We start from the raw sequence: 15,558 nt of genomic DNA, 5'->3' as shown, positions 1-15,558 counted from the left end.
GAGAATAGTAGACGGACTACAAGCAAGAGCTAATGGAACCAGGGGACTTGGGGAGCACAGGAAAGGGTAGTTAGAGGGTGGAGATTACCACACACAGTATATATGTATATCTACCTATCTATCTATATATATATATAGATATATGTATGTATGTATGGAAATGTCACAGTGAAACATTAAAATTTACAATTCATATGCATCAATAATTATGATAAATATTTTCTTTTATAAAGAGATACTAGAGAGCTGCTGTTCTTTTAAACAATAACTATTGTGCTAATATATTACATAGAAATACAAAAATAGAACATATGTTACCACCTGGAGTAGAATGTTGCTGTTACGAAAAAACTAGACCACATGGCACTGGCTTTTAGTCAGGAGCATGAGTCAAAGTCTTAAGGGCCCCGAGATAGTGTTAGCAGGATCCCAAAGATTCTTGAAAGAACTGCCCAGTTTTAAAAACTAAGAAGGACTTTTGCTTGGTTGGTTTTTGATGGTACTGGGGTTTAAATTCAGGGCTTCATGCTTGCAAAATGTACCCTGTACTACTTGAGCCACACCTCCAGTCCATTTTGTTCTTGTTATTTTAGAGATGGGCTCTCACAAACTATTTCCCCTGGCTGGCCTCAAACCACAGTCCTCCCAATCTCAGCCTCCCAAGGAGCTAGGATTTCAGGTGTGAGCCACCAACACCTGGATAGTAAGAAGGATGTTATTGGAAAGTGGAGGAGAGAGCCAGTTCCAGAGAAGTAGAAATTTCTTTCCGTTGATGCAACATGAAAAATAGAAAATGTATCTACTGAATCTGACAACGTCCATCAGGAGACTTAAAGGCAAAAAATATCTCTTCAAGATTTTGGCAATTGGGGGAGGGTTGTAAAGGAGAATGATGGAGGAGTGACTTTAACTAAGACATATTGTAAGAACTTTTGAAAATATCACAATGTACCCCCAATACAGCAATAATATAATAAATTTTTTAAAATTGCCACACACACAAGATACTTCAGCAGCCAGGTTAGCAGCAGTCTGACTGCCCTGAGGCCATTATTTTAACAGGAGACCATGCAGGGAGATCATATGGAGAGATGCAAAGGTTCCATGAGTAACCTAAACTCACAGCTGCCTCGGCATGCAGATCTTCCTGATCCAGCTACCATCTGACTTCACCATACTAAAGATAATCCAGAGCCACCCAGGCTGAATTTATTCCCACATTTCCAAATTGTAGGAGAATAATAATGATTCTTGCTCTTTTAAGCCATGAAGTTTTAGAGTAATTTGTTACAGAGTTAAAATAATGTTAATATGCAACAAATAATAAAACATTTTCCACATCTTTATTCCTCAAAGATGAAATACTATCAACATTGTTAAATGAAAACAGTGTCATTCCTCCCATATGTTCATGCATGGATGAATGTTTATTAAGAGTTCAAGTTTGGAGAATGGACTTCCAAACACAATCATGAGTTTATTAAGTCTGTTCTTCCTAAAAATATATGCAGAGAATAAGGAACCCGTGTAACTGTAAATGTCATTTTATTTTGAAGGTTCTCATAGCTACTAATATTTTTCTTACACACATATGAATATGAACAAATGTATGTGCATATAGTTTGTGTGTGTGTGTGTGTGTGTGTGTGTGTGTGTGTGTGTGTGTGTGTGTGTGTGTGTGTAGTGGTGCAGTCACATGTGGTAGAGACCACTTTAGGTTCAGTAAATCTTGTTGGATTTTCCTCCTGGGCAAACACTGAGACTACATTTCCCAGTCTTCCTCATATGCAAGTGCCAGGGCTATGTCAATGACCAGTAGAACATGAGCTAGAGTGGTGTTAGCCAGCCAAGACTGGCCAATAAGAAACATCCCACCTTCTCTTCTCACATTATAGTCCAGGTGCACAAAATCCAGAAGAGGATTCTAAAGCCTTGCGTGATGGGGCATACATTAGATGAATGAGCCATGGCCTCAAACACCCTACCAAGCTGCTCCTCTAGCTCCCTACCATGACATAAGCAGGAAGGAAATTTGTACTACATTAAGCTATTCAAGTTTAATGTTATAGCAGGTAGCTTGCTTAATTAATATTTGGTGGTTGGAAAATTGCTGAATTTTATTTCTTCCTGTAATAAATACTGCTAATACAGAACAGGCTAATATAAAACAGTCTTTTATAAATAAAAGACTTTTATAAATAGACTGATTTTCTAATTTCACAAAATCCCTAATCTCAAGGCATATAGCAAGTATCTTTCTATACCCTTCAAGGAAAATTTGTTTCCTTTGATTTATGCTCTTTTCTCAAATTTATTTCCTCCTGAAATATAACTCACTTTTTAAAAATTAATTTTTAAAGTATTGAAATATTTAACTGCAAAAAATCAAGTATATTCAAGATATACATACACATTATGCAATGATTACCACAATCAAATTAACATATTCACCACCACCCATGATTCCAAAGACTTGTTCACTTTATAATTGAAAATTTGTACCTTTAACCAACATCTACCTGTTTTCCCAAACTCAGCTCGTGGCAACCACTATTCTACTCTCTGCTTCTTCAAATTTCACTGCTTCAGATTACACACATAAGTGGCTTATTCCATTTAGAATAGTGTCCTCAATGTTGATCCATATTGTCGTGAATGACAGGACTGCCTTCTTTTTAAAGGTTGAATAATATTCCATTGTAGTAAATACCACATGTTCCTTACCCATTCATCCACTGATGTACACTTAGGGTTTTTTCCATATCTTGACTCTTGTTAATAATGCTACAATGAATGTGAGGGTACAAGATACCTCTGAGATACTGACTTCATTTCCTTTAGCTATTTGCCCCAAAGTGGGTTTGTTGGCTCATATACTAGTGTTATTTTTAATTTTCTGAGAAACCTCCATACTCTTTCCCATAATGGTTATATCAATTTACATTCCTTCCAACAGTGTGCAAGGTCTCCTTTTTTCCACACCCTCACCAAAGCTTATCCCTGGTCTTTTTGAAGCATGAGGTTGTGGTTTTAATTTGCATTTCTGTGATAATTAGTGATGTTGAGCACTATTTCATATACCTGTTGCCTTTTCTTTGGAAAGTGTTTATTTACATTTGTTGCCTATTTTAAATGAGTTTTTTCTATTGAGTTGGACATTTCCACCTTGCAAATATTTGCAAATATTGTCTCCCATTCCAAGGGTTGCCTCTTCATTTTATTGATTTTCCTGTATGTGCAGAAGCTTTCTGGTTTCATGGAGCACTTTTTAATTTTTGCTTTCTTTGCCTGTGCTTTTGATTTCATATCCAAAACATTGCTTCCAAGAACATTGTCAAAGAGCTTTGTCTCTGTTTTATTCTAGGAGCTTTATGCTTCATGTAAGTCTTTGATTCATTTTGAGCTACTTTTTATGCATGGTGTATGAGAATGGTCCAATTTCATTCATTTAAGTGTGGATACACAGTTCTGTCTGAACTACTTATTGAAGAAACTTTTCCTTCCCCACTATATATTGTTGGCACTCTTGTCAAAGATTAGCTGATCATATATGCATTTCTGGGTTCTCTTCTGTTCCATTATTTTATATGTCTGTTTTGGTTGCTATTGTTCTGTAATATATCTTAAAGTTGGGAAGTGTGATGCCATCAATCTTGTTCTTTCTTATTAAAATTGCTTTGATTTCTCAGCGTCTTTTGTGGTTCTATACAGATGTTAGGATTTTTTTATTTATGTGAAAAAAATGTCATTAGGATTTTGATAGAGATTGCATGAAATCAACAGATGACATTGGTAGAAGGTACATTTTAACAATATTAATCATTCCAATCCATGAACATGGAATATCTTTCCATTTATTTGTGTCTTCTTTAATTCCTTTCCTTGATGTTTTACACTTTTCAGTGTACAGATCTTTCACCTCCTTGATTAGCTCTATTTCTGTTTTTTCAAGTTTTTTCATGCCTGTGGGGTGCTGGTGGCTCACACCCACAATCCTAGCTACCTGGGAGGCTGAGATTAGGAGGATCATGGTTTGAAGCCTGCCTGGGCAAAAAAGTTTGTGAGACCCATCTCAACAGAAAAAGCTGGATATGATGGTGCACATTTATCATTCTAGCTATGGTAGAAAGCCTAAAATATAGCAGGATCTTGGTCCAGGTATCCTGGGCAACAACAACATAAAAAGCAAGACCCGATCTCTAAAATAACTAGAGCAAAAAGGGCTGGAGACATGGCTTAAGCTGTAGAGTGCCTGCCTAGCAAGCGCAGCATCCTGACTTCAACTCCCAGTACTGCCCCCCAAACACATTTTTAGGAGGTGCTATTGTAAATGAGATTGTTTTCATGGCTTATTTCTGGATAGTTCATTGTTACTACATAGAAATTCTACTCATTTTTGTATATTGATTTTGTATCCTGTACCTTTCCTAAATTTATTAATTCCAACAGCTTTTAGTACTATTTTTCTTTGAGACAGAGTCCTGGTATGTAGCCCCAGCTAGCCTTGAACTCATTATCTGTCTGCCTTAGTCTCCTGAGTGCTAGGATTACATGTGTGCATTCATACATGCATATACATGTACATATACATATATAGTGGAGTCTTTAAGAGCATGTCATTTGCAAATAGACATTTTTCATTTCTTCCTTGCTGATTTGGGTTCTTTCTTTCTTTCTTCAAATATATGATGCTGGGGATCAAATTCAGGGACTCATGCATGCTAGGCATGGTAACTGTACCACTGAGCAACATCCCCAACTCTGAATGCTTTTCTTTTTCATGCCTAATTGCTCTAGCTAGGTCTTCCAGTACAACATTGAATAGAAGTGGCAATAGCAAGCACCTTTTTCTTGATCCCAATCCTAAAAGAACAGTTTTCACCACTGAATAGATGTTACTGCAGTCTTACCTTATATGACCTTTATTATGTTGAGATACATTCCTTTAATGCCCAATGTGTTTTTATCATGCACAAATACTGAATTTTGATGAATGCTTTTTCTTTGTTAAGATCATCATATGATTTTACCCTTCATTCTACTAGTGTGGCATATCACATCTGCTGATTGCATATGACACACTTTTGAAGATGAACAATGTCAAGAGATGTCATGCTTTTCCATCATTCTACAAAGCAGATATCTAATTTTATCTTGGTAACTATTAACCAAATTTCATCAAAATGAATAAACTTCCTCAGGTTTCTGATAGGATAATTAAGAGAATTGGAGAAATGCTGACTACTACAGCTTTGCAAGAAAAAGCTTCATCTAATGTTTCTCAGAAAAAATATTCTATATGCATGATAAAAGTGTTCCTTGAATGAGAAATGCACTCAGAAGCAGCATTTCATGTCTTGAAAGCCAGAAAACCTAAGTGCTGTTGCATCTGATCCAACCAGATCCCTGAGTCACAATGAAGCCCTCAAGTTTCTAAACCAGGTAGAAATTGCTTGCTATATGACATGTGTGGAGGCAATACTTTAAAGTGGTAACAAGGATTTTCACTATATAATTCTATATTTAGACTATTATTAGGAGAAATAGCCTTTGAACTTTAAACCATTCATATCAAATTTCCCTCTGGAACTTAAGTATAAAGCTTTATCCTTTTTTATAAAAACATTTTGTTAGCATATGACAGCTTTATCCTTTTAATATAAAGAATTTTAACCACATAAACCTAACCAACTTAGAGCTTAAGTCAGCACAACTATAGACATGGATAGCCCCAGAAAATACTGCAAAAATAATTGCTTTACAATAGTAAAAAGCAAGAAAGTAGGTTTTATATCTTTAGGCACTATTTTAACCTTAACCCTCTTAAGGCTCGTACTACAAGTGTGTAGATAGTTGTGTTTCATTTACCTATGTGTGTAGCATAATATCTTTTAGGGGAAAGAGCACTGTCTTCAGACCTACAAAAGTGGGTTCCAGGAGAATATGTTTGCACTATTACATGATATGGAGCAGAAAAAGTACAATTTTTTTCTTTTGCATGGCTTGCTTGTTCTGCATTCTAGATTCCCTGAGAAGCTTCGAATAATTTTTTTTTCTGTTTTTTGTTTTTGTTCTTTTGGTTTGGCTGGTGTTTTGCTTTTAGTTTTGGTTTTTATTATTGTTGTACTGGGGGTACATTGTGACATTTACCAAAGTTCTCACAATATATCATAGTTGAATTCACCCCCTTCATCACTCTCCTTTTTCCCCCTTTCCCCCATTCCTGGAACAGTTTCAACAGGTTTCATTTTTCCATTTTCATACATGAGTATATAATATTTCCACTACATTCACCCCGCTATGCCCTCTCCCTACACCCTTCCCCTCCCACTGGTGCCAACCCCCAGACAGGACCTGTTTTGACTTCCTATTCTCTGTTTTGCAAAAAAAGACATTTTTGTTTCTATAAGATACAGGGAGTTTCATTGTGACATTTCCATGTATATATGTATTGTAACCTGAATTGGTTCATCCCTCTCTATTTTTCTCCTTGCTACATTAGTCTTCTTCTCTTGGTGATTTCAACAGGTTTCAAAATTCTATATTCATTCTTTTTCTTCTTTTTTTAAAATTTAATTTAATTTATTTATTTGTGGCTCAGGTGTTAAGAGTGCCTGCCTTACAAGTGTGAGGTCCCAAGTTCTGTATTCATTCTTGTGTAGAAAGCACATCAAACATTTTTACCTTTTTAACTTCCTTCTTTTACTCTCCCACTCCTGTTACTGATCTCCCCTTAGCATGACCTGTTTCCATAATATCGTTTGTTTTTGTATTAGGTCTATATTCCACATATGAGAGAAAACATGCAGCCTTTGGCTTTCTGAACCTGGCTAACTTCACTTAAGGAGATGTTCTCCAGTTCCATCTATTTACCTGCAAATGACAAAATTTCATTCTTCTTTATGGCTGAATAAAAGCCCATTGTATATAAATACCACATTTTCTTAATCCATTCATCAGTCGTGGGTCATCTTGGCTATTTCCATCGCTTACCTATTGTGAATAATGCCGCAATAAACATGAGTGTGAAAGATGTCTTTATTGTAACCTGATTTACATTCTTTTGGGTTAATCTCTATGAGTGGTATAGCTGGATCATATAGAAGTTCTATTTTTAGGTTTTTGAGGAGCCTCCATACTGTTTACAATAGACATTGTGTGGCAGGAAGGCAAGGGAGGGGAAGGGAGATATTGAGTGACAATGAGAGGGGAAACAAAGAAAAAACAGATTTGGAGAATGTCACCTGGAATGAGACCAGAGAAGGGTCACTGGCCCCAGAGTTAAAGCGGCCAATGATACAGCATATGACCATGTATGGGACAAGCTGTACTTTCCATTTCTTTAACCTGCTCTAAATGGTACATAAGGAAGGCCCCCTTTGTTCACGGGGCTCAGCCATTCTATGCGAATCCACTGAGTCGCTGCCAGCCTGCTTAGTAAACTTGCTTCCTGAAAGCTTTGTCTGAGCTAGCCTGCAGCATTCATACTAGCTTACATTCCCACCAACAGTGTTTGAGGGTTCCTTTTCCCCCACATTCTCGCCAGCATTTGTTGCTGTTTGTGTCCTTGATGGTACCATTCTAACAAGAGTGAGGTGGAATCTTACCATGGTTTTGATTTGCATCTCCTTTATGGTCAGGGATGTTGATCATTTCTTCATATATTCTTTTGACCATCAAATCATTTCAGTGAATATCTTAGTTTGGATTATCTACCAGTCTGGAAACTTGTGTGTGTTTAAATTAAGCATGTTAATATTAAAATAATTAATTTTCATAATAGATAAAATACATCCAGACATTTTTTCAAAAATCACAACATAACTTTATTTGATTTTCTTATGCAAATAAAGTGTTTCATCATCTGTGTCTGCTAAAAACAAAAGGAAAAATTCCTGCTGTCAAGCTAACAACTATGAAAAGAAGAAATAGAATTTTTAATGAGTTTTCCTAGAATTCATTAAAGCTAATTTTATTAACACATATGACCTCTTTCCATGTTTATTTTTATTTCTGAGCCAACTACTTCTTTTGATTTTAGTTAAAATGTGTTCCAAGATATAACCCATTTATTAATTAAAATTTAATAAATGTGTTCTTTATAATTAAAAGCACATCCACATAAAATTTGCTTGTAGCTATGTCAGAAAAATCCCCCAAAGCACAGCTAATAGATTTCTGAAATATAATTACATTTTATTATAGTTATTGTCAAACCTGACATTAAAATTTCATCTTTAAATATTTATAAGAATTTGGTATTTACTTCACATCTCAATTTTACATAATTTCTTTTACCCTTAATTCTCCTTGTTTCATGATTTTTTTTGAAACTGAGCCTTTAGCTGTTTTTATTAGTTACCCTTCAGTGAGCATCATTTACACCCCCTCCACCCTGTGATGAATGTAGCTATCGGAGTTATCAACAAGAAACCAAAGCAAGACTCCTATACTCTTAAGTGATGTAAGACATGAAACTCAAATCCAGCACATGGTTAAAATCCTAACATTGCCTGGCTGTCGTCTTGTCAGAACAAAACTTTTTACTGGAAACAAAAACGTTTATTACATGTTTATGGAGCTATGCCTTAGTGGTAACTTCCTACATAGGATCTGAAACCAAAGGATATGAAGTGAAAGGGCAGTAAAGATGTTCTCCAGGCAGACCTTGTCTGCTGTGAGCATCTTCACCAGCAAGGAATGGCACACAGGTGTGATGCATTCTTCCCTAAGAAAAGCCACCAAACCCACATGTTCACAAAACCCTTGACATGTCCTGGCAGTGAGCCCAATGCAGGTTCTTTAGATAGTACAATTTAAGGGATGTTCAGTGTCTTTGAGAGGCTAGTCACTGGATGTACCATTATGAGGAAATGAACACTTGTCCAGGCACCCGTATGTAAGCAGTTGAAGCACCAGCAGTTGTCACCTCTTCCTCTCCTTTCCAGTGTTTAATTCAGACTTGTAAGTCAGTTACATTCACATGAAAACTATGATTATAGTTTGCAGGGAGATTCTTTTGTCTTTGTATGAAAAAATCCATAAAAGTAACAGAATGCAGCACTAAGTGTGGGAGGGATTCCTGCAAATTATTGTGGGTTTAATGATTTGGGAGAAACTTACTGGGACAAGCCTATGGTATTAGCTCCTTTACAATGTGTCTGTTCTTCACATCCATCCAGATTTTGTAATGCCTTATAAAATGTCTTATGATTTGGGAAAGATCATAGTTACTTATTCTCAAGACCCTTCACACACTAAACTATACATAGCTCATTCCACAATGTTGTCTTTTGCCTCCCTTTTTGTTTCAGTAGCACTCCAGAGGCCAGAGAAGGATTTCAAGTCATCTTATAACTTTGGGCTAATTTTTGGTTTTATCCCTTAGTTGTCTGGCATTCCTATAATATGTGACCACTTTACATAGCACACAAAACACCCATATGTTTCCTAAAATGATGGAAATTCCAAAAAAAAAAGAGAAAGAGAGAGAATACGGGACTTAAAATCAGAAAGATACCCATCCAAACAAGTCTTATAGGGGAAATGATTCTGAACAGCTCCTACACAACTGATTACTTCTTAATCAATTAACTTATTGATATGGTTAACTACACAATAGATATCAAACTTTTACTCACTGAAAACCATTTGGATATGTGGTATTGTTTGTAATGGTTATTTTAGTTCTTTCTTTTAAGCCCATGCTCACTGCTTCTCTTGCTTCTGGTAGGGACAGCCCTCCTTATCTGTGGGATCTGTATCTGCAGAATCTATATTTGTGGGTTGTGTATCCAAGGATTCAATCAACCATGAATTAAAAATATCAATGAAAATTTCATCTATGATGAATGCACAGACTTACCATTTACTTTGTTTTATATTGCACTAGTATCATATTATAAGTAATCTAGAAATGACAGAAAATACAGGATATTATGATTTTGATAAGATGTGTCCTCAAAAAAGGCTCATGTGTTGAAGGCTGAGTCCCCAGATGGTGGTTCCAATCATTGAGAGGTGAATGGATCATGAGGGTTCTAACTTCGTCAATGGATTAGTCCATTAATGAGTTTATAGCTGAATGGGTTTTATTGGAAGGTGGGGCCTAGTTGGAAAAAAGTGGGTCACTGAGGACATGACTTTTGAAGTGTATATCTTGTCCCCACCCTCTCTCTCTCTCCCTGCTCCCCAATTCCCTTTGCTGGCTGCCATGAGGTGAGCAGCTTTCTTCTGCCACACTTTTCTGTCTTCATACCAGTACATTTGTCATGATGTTCTGCCTCACCACAGGCCCAGAAACATGGAACCAAGTGACTATGGACTGAAATCTCTGAAACTATAAGCCAAAATAAACCTTTCCTACTTTGAAGTTGTTTTTCTCAGACATTTTTTTTTTCAGTGATGCAAAGCTGACGAACACACAGAAGGATTGAGAGGAAAATAGCAGATTAGAGATACCAATATTCTCCTATGTCTCTATGAGATTGAACCAAAAAACTGGTGCGTAGCTGCACAGAGAGGCAAGGCTTAATGAAAAGGTGCTGAAGTACAACAGTAAAGGGTTAATGACTGTGTGAAACCTAGAAATATTAGATTTTTAAATTATATGAGATGTAGAGAGTCCTAACACTGAGAGGTGGTACAATAGAGGATGGGAAAGATCCCCTGCAGCACAGCTTTAGGCTAAAAGAGATCTTCACAACAACAGAATTTGGTATTATGCAAACATATAATCTAAGGAGACAGGAAACCTGGAATCTGCAGAGTGAGCTGGCACTAGAGAAGAGGTTCCCTGAATTTCCTAGCATATCCATATAGTTCCATAATTGGGAGCCATCTTAGAAGAGCCTATGGTCTGACCTTTCTCTTTGGGTGATCAGAAGCCCCCTGTATTTTTATATCTCTAAAAATCAGCACTTCTTCCCTTCATTGGCTCAGTAGGAAGTCACTTGTGAAGATACTGTGGGCCCACGGAGGTGACTATTGTTTGACACAAGTTCACTAAGAAATCTATGTAGGGGGAAGTATGGTGGTTATCAGAAGAAAGTAGAAGATGCTTCTATTTAAAATTGGTGATTTGACATCTTTGGAGAGGAGTAAGACCTGTGGGTAGATTCACGTGGGTGTGGGGCAGAGAGCACCATGGTCTGGGTTGGCAGATCACTTGACTCCCCCAGCATAGACTGCATTGGAGAATTGCCTCCTCCGTGCTCACAGGCATACAGAAAATGCATTGTGGTCCTGCAGAAGCTGGATCAGTTGCTATGACCACAAGTGCACTGACAGAGGATCTGGGGAGTGAATGGGGCATCCACCAGATAGGTCCACAGACACAGACGTCCACAGGCTTGGCAATGGAGGGGGTCTAGTTGGCCACTCCCATGGTCATTGTATCCCCAGGTGTGCACAAAGAGCTTGCTAATATGAATATAGCCACGAAGTGGACATTGTCTTATTTCTCATGGGAAGGCTAGCAGAACCAGGTAGAGCTCACACCCCATACTGCTTTTGCTGGTTGGCTTCTTTGACTGGAACTGAGAAGGAGCACACCTGACCATAGCACCTGCAGTCCACCACTCCCCATGTGCAGTGGAGTCTAAAACTAGGCTCCCAAGAAAGATGCATTTCCATCTCCATTTCAAATACCTCACCAAAGAGGACTTTTTGACTTTTTATTTTATTTTGTTTTATTGTTTTCCCTCAATATTTTTTCATATCTTTATTTAATTATATATATTTTTAATCATATAATTAGATCTTTTCTCTCTTCTTCTTTCTGATTTTTATTCCTTTTTAATCCTAATTTGACTTTTTTTAATGTAAATCTTTATAGTCTAGTGTATATTATCTCTCCCCATTCTTCTCTACAGTTACTGTTGCATATGCTATTAATGGTTTTTATTGTGTTCCTATATTTGGCTTACTTTCAAGGTGTTGGTGCTATTGTTGATTGTGTCCCTGCACCAAAACAGTGCTAGGGACTGGATCACAGCATGCTGAAGATGTAGGGTGGGTGCTTTACCATTGAGATACACCCCAACACCAGCTAAGAGAAACTATAGCTTACCCCATTTGCAACTTAGTCCTGATCAAACTGGCAGATACTTCAACATAAAGATTAGGGAAGACAGCCTGGGCATGGTGTCACATGCCTTTAACTCCAGCACTGAGGAGGCAGAGGCCAACTATTAAAACTTTGAGGCAAGCCTGGGTTATAAACAAGACCCTACCTCAAAAAATTAAGGGAGACAAAATTCCTCAGCTGCAGACCCAGACCCAAGAAGACAAAGATAGTAGAGCCTGAAGACCCACAACTGAACTCTCATCCACTTAGCAACAACAGAGAGGATTAACACAATTGTTGTGGTCACCTCACAATGAAGGGTCCTAGCATAAATTGCTCCATATATTCTTTCACCATATAATTCTGCCAAGCCTGGAAGAGTTACCACAGAAGTACACCCTGTATGCTCTACTGTCTGAACTGCCAGAGGGACCCCACTTGCATGAGTCCTACAGAGAAAGGAAGCACCTCAGGTCCTAACACAGTATGCATGGAGTCAAAATCCACCAACCACAGCATGTATTCTAACTGAGATTAGACTCAACACTACACCAAAACCAATATCCCAGGGCACATTAACAAAACAAAGTTATTCCTTAAGAAGACCCCACTTAAAAGTGGAAAAGATATCCATCCCAACAGATGCACATATCTCAACATAGGAATAAAGAAATATGAAAACACAAAGCAACATGATTTCCCAAAAAGTTTGAACTCTCGTTATTTACTCCAAAGATAATGAAGTAGATGAAATGCTAAATAAAGAAAATTTAAACGATGCTAAAGAATAAATGAATTCTAAGAGAACACAGAAAAAAATACTTGAATGAAATAAGGAAGGCAATGTAAGATACGAATGTGAGATTTAATAAAAAGAAATTTTGAAAAAAAAATAAAACAAAACAAGTAGACAACTTGGTGATGAAAAAGCTCCATAAATCAAACACAAAACTCAGTGGAAAGCCTCATAATTAGTGGAAGAAAGAATATCAGGGATTGAAAACAGGTTGATAAATTAAAATATTCATACAGAAATAAAGGAAATAAATAAAAACATATAACTAGAACATTTAAGATCTCTGACACACAATTAAGAAATTGAACTTAAGACTAGGAGGTTTAAATGAAGAAGACAAGGTACAGGCTAAAGCCATAAAAGCCTGTTCAATAAAATAATAATGAAAATTTCCCAAATCTTGGTAATGATGTGGACTTCCAGGTACAGAATACATTTAGGACCCCAAATACACAAGACCAAAAAAAGAACCTCTCCACATCATATTACAGTTAAATCACCAAGAGTAAAGAACAAAGTATACTAAAAGCTACAAGTGAGAAGCACCAAATTACTTATAAAGAGGCAAACCCATCAGAATATCAACAGATTCCTAAGCAGAAACTCTAAAGGCTAGGAGAGCATGGGATTATGTATTTCAAGTCCTGAAAGATAATAACCGCTAATCTAGATATTATAGCTTGGATATGAAGTGTTTCCCCTTTTCCCCCACCAAAAGAAAAGGATCAGGTATTAAAGGTTTGGCTGCCAACTGATAGGCTTTTGGTAGGTGATTAGGTCATGAGGGTTCTGAGACAGTCAATTATTAGTCTTCTGATGGATTCATAAATTTGATGGCATTGTTGGAAGGTGGTGGAAAGGAGAAGGTAGGGTCTGGTTGGAGAGAGTAGGTCACTGAGGGCATATGTTAGAAGAATTTTTCTTGTCCCTGGCCCTTTCCTACAATTGTCTATGCTTTCTGGCTGGCATTGGGTAGTCAACTTTGCCCTTCTGCCAAGATGTTTTGCATTGCCATAGCCCAGAAACAATAGAGCCAGCCAACACTGGACTGAAACCTCTGAAAGCATAATCCAAAATAACTCCTTCCTCCATTAAATTGTTTCTCTCAGGAATTTGGCAACAGTGATGAAAAGTCTGACTAAAACACTAGGTTAAAATATCCAACAAAGTTACCATTCAGAATCAAAGGAGAATTAAAGATTTTCCAAGATAAACATAAGCTAAAGGAATTTGTGGCCACTAAGCCAATACACAGAAGATTCTTATTTAAAGGAATCCTATACATAGAATAGGAAGAAAGAGAAACATAATCATAAGAGTTTAAGGAAGAATAAATTCCAATAAAAGTAGATAAACAAATGAGAATTAGGAAAGAAAGATTGTCAACTAAGTAAATCATCAAACCTCAAGATGAATAAGAGAAAAAGAAAAGAATATATAGTATTTAAAACAAAAGAACTGCAACAAATAGACAGGAATTAGTACAGACCATTCAACAATAACACGTAAATGTAAATAGTCTCAATTCTCCAATTAAAAGACCAATCTGACTGATCAGATTAAATGACAAGACCCAACTGTTTGCTGTCTGAAAGAAAATCAACTCACTTGGAAAGACACACATAAACTGAAAGTGAAAGAAAGGAAAATGATATTGTAAGTAAATGGAATCCAAAAGAAAGCAGGAGGAGCTACACTCATATTTAATACAACAGACTTCAAAATTAGTCAGAAAAAGCACTGCACATTAATCACTGCATATTAATGAAACTTGCAATCCATGAAGAAGATATAACAGTTACAAATATATATGCACTAAAAATTTTGGATGCATCCAATATCATAAAACAAGAATAGACATAAAAGAACAAATAGTCCTCAACCCAATAATAGCAGGTGACTTCTATACACCAGTCTCACAAATAGATTATCTTGACAAAAAACAAGAAAGAAAAATTACAGTCAAATTACACCATATATCAAATGAACTTAAGAAACATATAAAGAACATTCCATCCAACAGCTGCAGAAAATACACATTTCAGCAGCTCATGAAATTTTCTTCCAAAATACATTTTATTTTAGGCTGTAGGCCAAGTGCTAACAACACAAAAATTGAAATAACTACTTGTATCTTATTGGATCATGATCGAATGCAGCTAGAAATAAACAGCAAGAGAAAATACAGCAACACAAGGAGATTGAATGATCAGTGGGTAACTGAAGAAATCAAGAGGGAAAGTTTTAAACTCCTAGAATCATATGAAAATGGAAACGCAACATGGAGACAGTCTGACAATCTCACTGTATGACTCACTGAGAGTTTACACTTTTTAGGACATGAACCCAGGCCCAAGTTCTTCCTGTCAGTCATTCTCATTGGACTAAGATCCCAGATAATGAAACTTTTTTTTTTTTTAGGCCACTCTGGCCTCCAGAACCATTGGACCTCTCTCTTACTCTCCTTTCTCTAGAGCCTTGGCTGTCCAGATGGAGTCTGGAGATAGCTTTCTGCTGCTGAATCACACCTATACAAAAGCAGGAGCCATTCTCTCCCCTTACATGTCATGGTCAGGAAAGGCTATTCTGTTCACTTACTTCATAGAAATGCACATTATTACTGATAGTAATGATAGCTGATATCATTGAAGCACATACGATAAACTCTAAAGTTGCAACCTATATTAACATTTTA

Source organism: Castor canadensis, chromosome 1, assembly GCF_047511655.1.
Source record: "Castor canadensis chromosome 1, mCasCan1.hap1v2, whole genome shotgun sequence".
NCBI lineage: Eukaryota > Metazoa > Chordata > Mammalia > Rodentia > Castoridae > Castor > Castor canadensis.
The sequence above is the reverse complement of the archived record's forward strand: the minus strand, read 5'-3'. Positions refer to the sequence as shown.